The following is an 8,274-nucleotide window of genomic DNA, read 5'->3' as shown; positions in this document are numbered from 1 at the left end:
TCTGGGACTTATCCTTCGATGTTCCGATTTTTTGCACTCAGCTGCCCGCTCAGGGCCACAGGACTCGGAGCGCAAACATCGGCTCTTTTCCCTGGAAAAGAAAACTCACCAGTCCAGGTTCCTGATTTCAGTTTGTAGGGCTCTTTTTGGACTCTCAGGGCAGCACAAGTATGAGGTGGGGGCAGCTCCTGTCTGGGACTTATCCTTCGATGTTCCGATTTTTTGCACTCAGCTGCCCGCTCAGGGCCACAGGACTCGGAGCGCAAACATCGGCTCTTTTCCCTGGGAAAGAAAACTCACCAGTCCAGGTTCCTGATGTCAGTTTGTAGGGCTCCCCTGGGACTCTCAGGGCAGCACAAGTATGAGGTGGGGGCAGCTCCTGTCTGGGACTTATCCTTTGATGTTCCGATTTTTTGCACTCAGCTGCCCGCTCAGGGCCACAGGACTCGGAGCGCAAACATCGGCTCTTTTCCCTGGGAAAGAAAACTCACCAGTCCAGGTTCCTGATGTCAGTTTGTAGGGCTCCCCTGGGACTCTCAGGGCAGCACAAGTATGAGGTGGGGGCAGCTCCTGTCTGGGACTTATCCTTCGATGTTCCGATTTTTTGCAGTCAGCTGCCCACTCAGGGCCACAGGACTCGGAGCGCAAACATCGGCTCTTTTCCCTGGGAAAGAAAACTCACCAGTCCAGGTTCCTGATGTCAGTTTGTAGGGCTCCCCTGGGACTCTCAGGGCAGCACAAGTATGAGGTGGGGGCAGCTCCTGTCTGGGACTTATCCTTCGATGTTCCGATTTTTTGCACTCAGCTGCCCGCTCAGGGCCACAGGACTCGGAGCGCAAACATCGGCTCTTTTCCCTGGAAAAGAAAACTCACCAGTCCAGGTTCCTGATTTCAGTTTGTAGGGCTCTTTTTGGACTCTCAGGGCAGCACAAGTATGAGGTGGGGGCAGCTCCTGTCTGGGACTTATCCTTCGATGTTCCGATTTTTTGCACTCAGCTGCCCGCTCAGGGCCACAGGACTCGGAGCGCAAACATCGGCTCTTTTCCCTGGGAAAGAAAACTCACCAGTCCAGGTTCCTGATGTCAGTTTGTAGGGCTCCCCTGGGACTCTCAGGGCAGCACAAGTATGAGCTGGGGGCAGCTCCTGTCTGGGACTTATCCTTCGATGTTCCGATTTTTTGCACTCAGCTGCCCGCTCAGGGCCACAGGACTCGGAGCGCAAACATCGGCTCTTTTCCCTGGGAAAGAAAACTCACCAGTCCAGGTTCCTGATGTCAGTTTGTAGGGCTCCCCTGGGACTCTCAGGGCAGCACAAGTATGAGGTGGGGGCAGCTCCTGTCTGGGACTTATCCTTCGATGTTCCGATTTTTTGCAGTCAGCTGCCCACTCAGGGCCACAGGACTCGGAGCGCAAACATCGGCTCTTTTCCCTGGGAAAGAAAACTCACCAGTCCAGGTTCCTGATGTCAGTTTGTAGGGCTCCCCTGGGACTCTCAGGGCAGCACAAGTATGAGGTGGGGGCAGCTCCTGTCTGGGACTTATCCTTCGATGTTCCGATTTTTTGCACTCAGCTGCCCGCTCAGGGCCACAGGACTCGGAGCGCAAACATCGGCTCTTTTCCCTGGGAAAGAAAACTCACCAGTCCAGGTTCCTGATGTCAGTTTGTAGGGCTCCCCTGGGACTGTCAGGGCAGCACAAGTATGAGGTGGGGGCAGCTCCTGTCTGGGACTTATCCTTCGATGTTCCGATTTTTTGCACTCAGCTGCCCGCTCAGGGCCACAGGACTCGGGGCGCAAACATCGGCTCTTTTCCCTGGGAAAGAAAACTCACCAGTCCAGGTTCCTGATGTCAGTTTGTAGGGCTCCCCAGGGACTCTCAGCGCAGCACAAGGATGAGGTGGGGGCAGCTCCTGTCTGGGACTTATCCTTCGATGTTCCGATTTTTTGCACTCAGCTGCCCGCTCAGGGCCACAGGACTCGGAGCGCAAACATCGGCTCTTTTCCCTGGAAAAGAAAACTCACCAGTCCAGGTTCCTGATGTCAGTTTGTAGGGCTCTCCTGGGACTGTCAGTGCAGCACAAGTATGAGGTGGGGGCAGCTCCTGTCTGGGACTTATCCTTCGATGTTCCGATTTTTGCAGTCAGCTGCCCGCTCAGGGCCACAGGACTCGGAGTGCAAACATCGGCTCTTTTCCCTGGGAAAGAAAACTCACCAGTCCAGGTTCCTGATGTCAGTTTGTAGGGCTCCCCTGGGACTGTCAGGGCAGCACAAGTATGAGGTGGGGGCAGCTCCTGTCTGGGACTTATCCTTCGATGTTCGGATTTTTTGCAGTCAGCTGCCCGCTCAAAGCCACAGGACTCGGAGCGCAAACATTGGCTCTTTTCCCTTGGAAAGAAAACTCACCAGTCCAGGTTCCTGATGTCAGTTTGTAGGGCTCCCCTGGGACTCTCAGGGCAGCACAAGGATGAGGTGGGGGCAGCTCCTGTCTGGGACTTATCCTTCGATGTTCCGATTTTTTGCACTCAGCTGCCCGCTCAGGGCCACAGGACTCGGAGCGCAAACATCGGCTCTTTTCCCTGGGAAAGAAAACTCACCAGTCCAGGTTCCTGATTTCAGTTTCTAGGGCTCTTTTTGGACTCTCAGGGCAGCACAAGTATGAGGTGGGGGCAGCTCCTGTCTGGGACTTATCCTTCGATGTTCGGATTTTTTGCGGTCAGCTGCCGGCTCCGGGCCACAGGACTCGGAGCGCAAACATCGGCTCTTTTCCCTGGGAAAGAAAACTCACCAGTCCAGGTTCCTGATGTCAGTTTGTAGGGCTCCGCTGGGACTGTCAGGGCAGCACAAGTATGAGGTGGGGGCAGATCCTGTCTGGGACTTATCCTTCGATGTTCGGATTTTTGCGGTCAGCTGCCGGCTCAGGGCCACAGGACTCGGAGCGCAAACATCGGCTCTTTTCCCTGGGAAAAAAAACTCACCAGTCCAGGTTCCTGATGTCATTTTGTAGGGCTCCCCTGGGACTCTCAGGGTAGCACAAGTATGAGGTGGGGGCAGCTCCTGTCTGGGACTTATCCTTCGATGTTTGGATTTTTGCTGTCAGCTGCCGGCTCAGGGCCACAGGACTCGGAGCGCAAACATCGGCTCTTTTCCCTGGGAAAGAAAACTCACCAGTCCAGGTTCCTGATGTCAGTTTGTAGAACTCTTTTTGGACTGTCAGGGCAGCACAAGTATGAGGTGGGGGCAGCTCCTGTCTGGGACTTATCCTTCGATGTTCCGATTTTTTGCACTCAGCTGCCGGCTCAGGGCCACAGGACTCGGAGCACAAACATCGGCTCTTTTCCCTGGGAAAAAAAACTCACCAGTCCAGGTTCCTGATGTCAGTTTGTAGGGCTCCCCTGGGACTGTCAGGGCAGCACAAGTATGAGGTGGGGGCAGCTCCTGTCTGGGACTTATCCTTCGATGTTTGGATTTTTTGCGGTCAGCTGCCGGCTCAGGGCCACAGGAGTCGGAGCGCAAACATCGGCTCTTTTCCCTGGGAAAGAAAACTCACCAGTCCAGGTTCCTGATGTCAGTTTGTAGTGCTCCCCTGGGACTTCCAGGGCAGCACAAGTATGAGGTGGGGGCAGCTCCTGTCTGGGACTTATCCTTCGATGTTCGGATTTTTTGCACTCAGCTACCCGCTCAGGGCCACAGGACTCGGAGCGCAAACATCGGCTCTTTTCCCTGGGAAAGAAAACTCACCAGTCCAGGTTCCTGATGTCAGTTTGTAGGGCTCCCCTGGGACTGTCAGGGCAGCACAAGTATGAGGTGGGGGCAGCTCCTGTCTGGGACTTATCCTTCGATGTTTGGATTTTTTGCGGTCAGCTGCCCGCTCAGGGCCACAGGACTCGGAGCGCAAACATCGGCTCTTTTCCCTGGGAAAAAAAACTCACCAGTCCAGGTTCCTGATGTCAGTTTGTAGGGCTCCCCTGGGACTCTCAGGGCAGCACAAATATGAGGTGGGGGCAGCTCCTGTCTGGGACATATCCTTCGATGGTCTGATTTTTTGCAGTCAGCTGCCCGCTCAGGGCCACAGGAGTCGGAGCGCAAACATCGGCTCTTTTCCCTGGGAAAGAAAACTCACCAGTCCAGGTTCCTGATGTCAGTTTGTAGGGCTCCCCTGGGACTGTCAGGGCAGCACAAGTATGAGGTGGGGGCAGCTCCTGTCTGGGACATATCCTTCGATGTTCGGATTTTTTGCACTCAGCTGTCAGCTCAGGGCCACAGGACTCGGAGCGCAAACATCGGCTCTTTTCCCTGGGAAAGAAAACTCACCAGTCCATGTTCCTGATGTCAGTTTTTAGGGCTCCCCTGGGACTGTCAGGGTAGCACAAGTATGAGGTGGGGGCAGATCCTGTCTGGGACTTATCCTTCGATGTTCGGATTTTTTGCAGTCAGCTGCCGGCTCAGGGCCACAGGACTCGGAGCGCAAACATCGGCTCTTTTCCCTGGGAAAGAAAACTCACCAGTCCAGGTTCCTGATGTCAGTTTGTAGGGCTCCACTTGGACTGTCAGGGCAGCACAAGTATGAGGTGGGGGCAGCTCCTGTCTGGGACTTATCCTTCGATGTTCCGATTTTTTGCACTCAGCTGCCCGCTCAGGGCCACAGGACTCGGAGCGCAAACATCGGCTCTTTTCCCTGGGAAAGAAAACTCACCAGTCCAGGTTCCTGATGTCATTTTGTAGGACTCCCCTGGGACTGTCAGGGCAGCACAAGTATGAGGTGGGGGCAGCTCCTGTCTGGGACATATCCTTCGATGTTCGGATTTTTTGCGGTCAGCTGCCGGCTCAGGGCCACAGGACTCGGAGCGCAAACATCGGCTCTTTTCCCTGGGAAAAAAAACTCACCAGTCCAGGTTCCTGAAGTCAGTTTGTAGGGCTCCCCTGGGACTGTCAGGGTAGCACAAGTATGAGGTGGGGGCAGATCCTGTCTGGGACTTATCCTTCGATGTTCGGATTTTTTGCACTCAGCTACCCGCCCAGGGCCACAGGACTCGGAGCGCAAACATCGGCTCTTTTCCCTGGGAAAAAAAACTCACCAGTCCAGGTTCCTGATGTCATTTTGTAGGGCTCCCCTGGGACTGTCAGGGTAGCACAAGTATGAGGTGGGGGCAGCTCCTGTCTGGGACCTATCCTTCGATGTTCCGATTTATTGCACTCAGCTGCCCGCTCAGGGCCACAGGACTCGGAGCGCAAACATCGGCTCTTATCCCTGGGAAAGAAAACTCACCAGTCCAGGTTCCTGATGTCAGTTTGTAGGGCTCCCCTGGGACTGTCAGGGCAGCACAAGTATGAGGTGGGGGCAGCTCCTGTCTGGGACTTATCCTTCGATGTTCCGATTTTTTGCACTCAGCTGCCGGCTCCGGGCCACAGGACTCGGAGCGCAAACATCGGCTCTTTTCCCTGGGAAAGAAAACTCACCAGTCCAGGTTCCTGATGTCAGTTTGTAGTGCTCCCCTGGGACTTCCAGGGCAGCACAAGTACGAGGTGGGGGCAGCTCCTGTCTGGGACTTATCCTTCGATGTCCCGATTTTTTGCACTCAGCTGCCCACTCAGAGCCACAGAACTCGGGGCGCAAACATCGGCTCTTTTCCCTGGGAAAGAAAACTCACCAGTCCTGGTTCCTGGTGTCAGTTTGTAGGGCTCCCCTGGGACTCTCAGGGCAGCACAAGTATGAGGTGGGGGCAGTTCCTGTCTGGGACTTATCCTTCGATGTCCCGATTTTTTGCACTCAGCTGCCCACTCAGAGCCACAGGACTCGGGGCGCAAACATCGGCTCTTTACCCTGGGAAAGAAAACTCACCAGTCCAGGTTCCTGATGTCAGTTTGTAGGGCTCCCCTGGGACTGTCAGGGCAGCACAAGTATGAGGTGGGGGCAGATCCTGTCTGGGACTTATCCTTCGATGTTCGGATTTTTTGCAGTCAGCTGCCGGCTCAGGGCCACAGGACTCGGAGCGCAAACATCGGCTCTTTTCCCTGGGAAAGAAAACTCACCAGTCCAGGTTCCTGATGTCAGTTTGTAGGGCTCCCCTGGGACTGTCAGGGCAGCACAAGTATGAGGTGGGGGCAGATCCTGTCTGGGACTTATCCTTCGATGTTCGGATTTTTTGCACTCAGCTGCCCGCTCAGGGCCACAGGACTCGGAGCGCAAACATCGGCCCTTTTCCCTGGGAAAAAAAACTCACCAGTCCAGGTTCCAGACGTCAGTTTGTAGGGCTCCCCTGGGACTCTCAGGGTAGCACAAGTATGAGGTGGGGGCAGCTCCTGCCTGGGACTTATCCTTCGATGTTCGGATTTTTTGCGGTCAGCTGCCGGCTCAGGGCCACAGGAGTCGGAGCGCAAACATCGGCTCTTTTCCCTGGGAAAGAAAACTCACCTGTCCAGGTTCCTGATGTCAGTGTGTAGAACTCTTTTTGGACTGTCAGGGCAGCACAAGTATGAGGTGGGGGCAGATCCTGTCTGGGACTTATCCTTCGATGTTCGGATTTTTTGCACTCAGCTGCCCGCTCAGGGCCACCAGACTCGGAGCGCAAACATCGGCTCTTTTCCCTGGGAAAGAAAACTCACCAGTCCAGGTTCCTGATGTCAGTTTGTAGAGCACTTTATGGACTGTCAGGGCAGCACAAGTATGAGGTGGGGGCAGCTCCTGTCTGGGACTTATCCTTCGATGTTCGGATTTTTTGCACTCAGCTGCCCGCTCAGGGCCCCAGGACTCGGAGCGCAAACATCGGCTCTTTTCCCTGGGAAAAAAAACTCACCAGTCCAGGTTCCTGATGTCAGTTTGTAGGGCTCCCCTGGGACTGTAAGGGCAGCACAAGTATGAGGTGGGGGCAGATCCTGTCTGGGACTTATCCTTCGATGTTTGGATTTTTGCGGTCAGCTGCCGGCTCAGGGCCACAGGACTCGGAGCGCAAACATCGGCTCTTTTCCCTGGGAAAAAAAACTCACCAGTCCAGGTTCCTGATGTCAGTTTGTAGGGCTCCCCTGGGACTGTAAGGGCAGCACAAGTATGAGGTGGGGGCAGATCCTGTCTGGGACTTATCCTTCGATGTTCGGATTTTTGCAGTCAGCTGCCGGCTCAGGGCCACAGGACTCGGAGCGCAAACATCGGCTCTTTTCCCTGGGAAAGAAAACTCACCAGTCCAGGTTCCTGATGCCAGTTTGTAGGGCTCCCCTGGGACTGTCAGGGCAGCACAAGTATGAGGTGGGGGCAGATCCTGTCTGGGACTTATCCTTCGATGTTCGGATTTTTTGCAGTCAGCTGCCGGCTCAGGGCCACAGGACTCGGAGCGCAAACATCGGCTCTTTTCCCTGGGAAAGAAAACTCACCAGTCCAGGTTCCTGATGTCAGTTTGTAGGGCTCCACTGGGACTGTCAGGGCAGCACAAGTATGAGGTGGGGGCAGCTCCTGTCTGGGACTTATCCTTCGATGTTCCGATTTTTTGCACTCAGCTGCCCGCTCAGGGCCACAGGAGTCGGAGCGCAAACATCGGCCCTTTTCCCTGGGAAAAAAAACTCACCAGTCCAGGTTCCTGATGTCAGTTTGTAGAACTCTTTTTGGACTCTCAGGGCAGCACAAGTATGAGGTGGGGGCAGCTCCTGTCTGGGAGTTATCCTTCGATGTTCCGATTTTTTGCAGTCAGCTGCCCGCTCAGGGCCACAGGACTCGGAGCGCAAACATCGGCTCTTTTCCCTGGGAAAAAAAACTCACCAGTCCAGGTTCCTGATGTCAGTTTGTAGGGCTCCCCTGGGACTGTCAGGGCAGCACAAGTATGAGGTGGGGGCAGCTCCTGTCTGGGACTTATCCTTCAATGTTCGGATTTTTGCGGTCAGCTGCCGGCTCAGGGCCACAGGAGTCGGAGCGCAAACATCGGCTCTTTTCCCTGGGAAAGAAAACTCACCAGTCCAGGTTCCTGATGTCAGTTTGTAGGGCTCCCCTGGGACTGTCAGGGCAGCACAAGTATGAGGTGGGGGCAGATCCTGTCTGGGACTTATCCTTCGATGTTCGGATTTTTTGCAGTCAGCTGCCGGCTCAGGGCCACAGGAGTCGGAGCGCAAACATCGGCTCTTTTCCCTGGGAAAGAAAACTCACCAGTCCAGGTTCCTGATGTCAGTTTGTAGGGCTCCCCTGGGACTGTCAGGGCAGCACAAGTATGAGGTGGGGGCAGATCCTGTCTGGGAGTTATCCTTCGATGTTCGGATTTTTTGCACTCAGCTGCCCGCTCAGGGTAACAGGACTCG

The sequence above is a fragment of the Taeniopygia guttata genome, chromosome 16, assembly GCF_048771995.1.
Source record: "Taeniopygia guttata chromosome 16, bTaeGut7.mat, whole genome shotgun sequence".
In the NCBI taxonomy this organism is placed as follows: Eukaryota; Metazoa; Chordata; class Aves; order Passeriformes; family Estrildidae; genus Taeniopygia; species Taeniopygia guttata.
The sequence above is the reverse complement of the archived record's forward strand: the minus strand, read 5'-3'. Positions refer to the sequence as shown.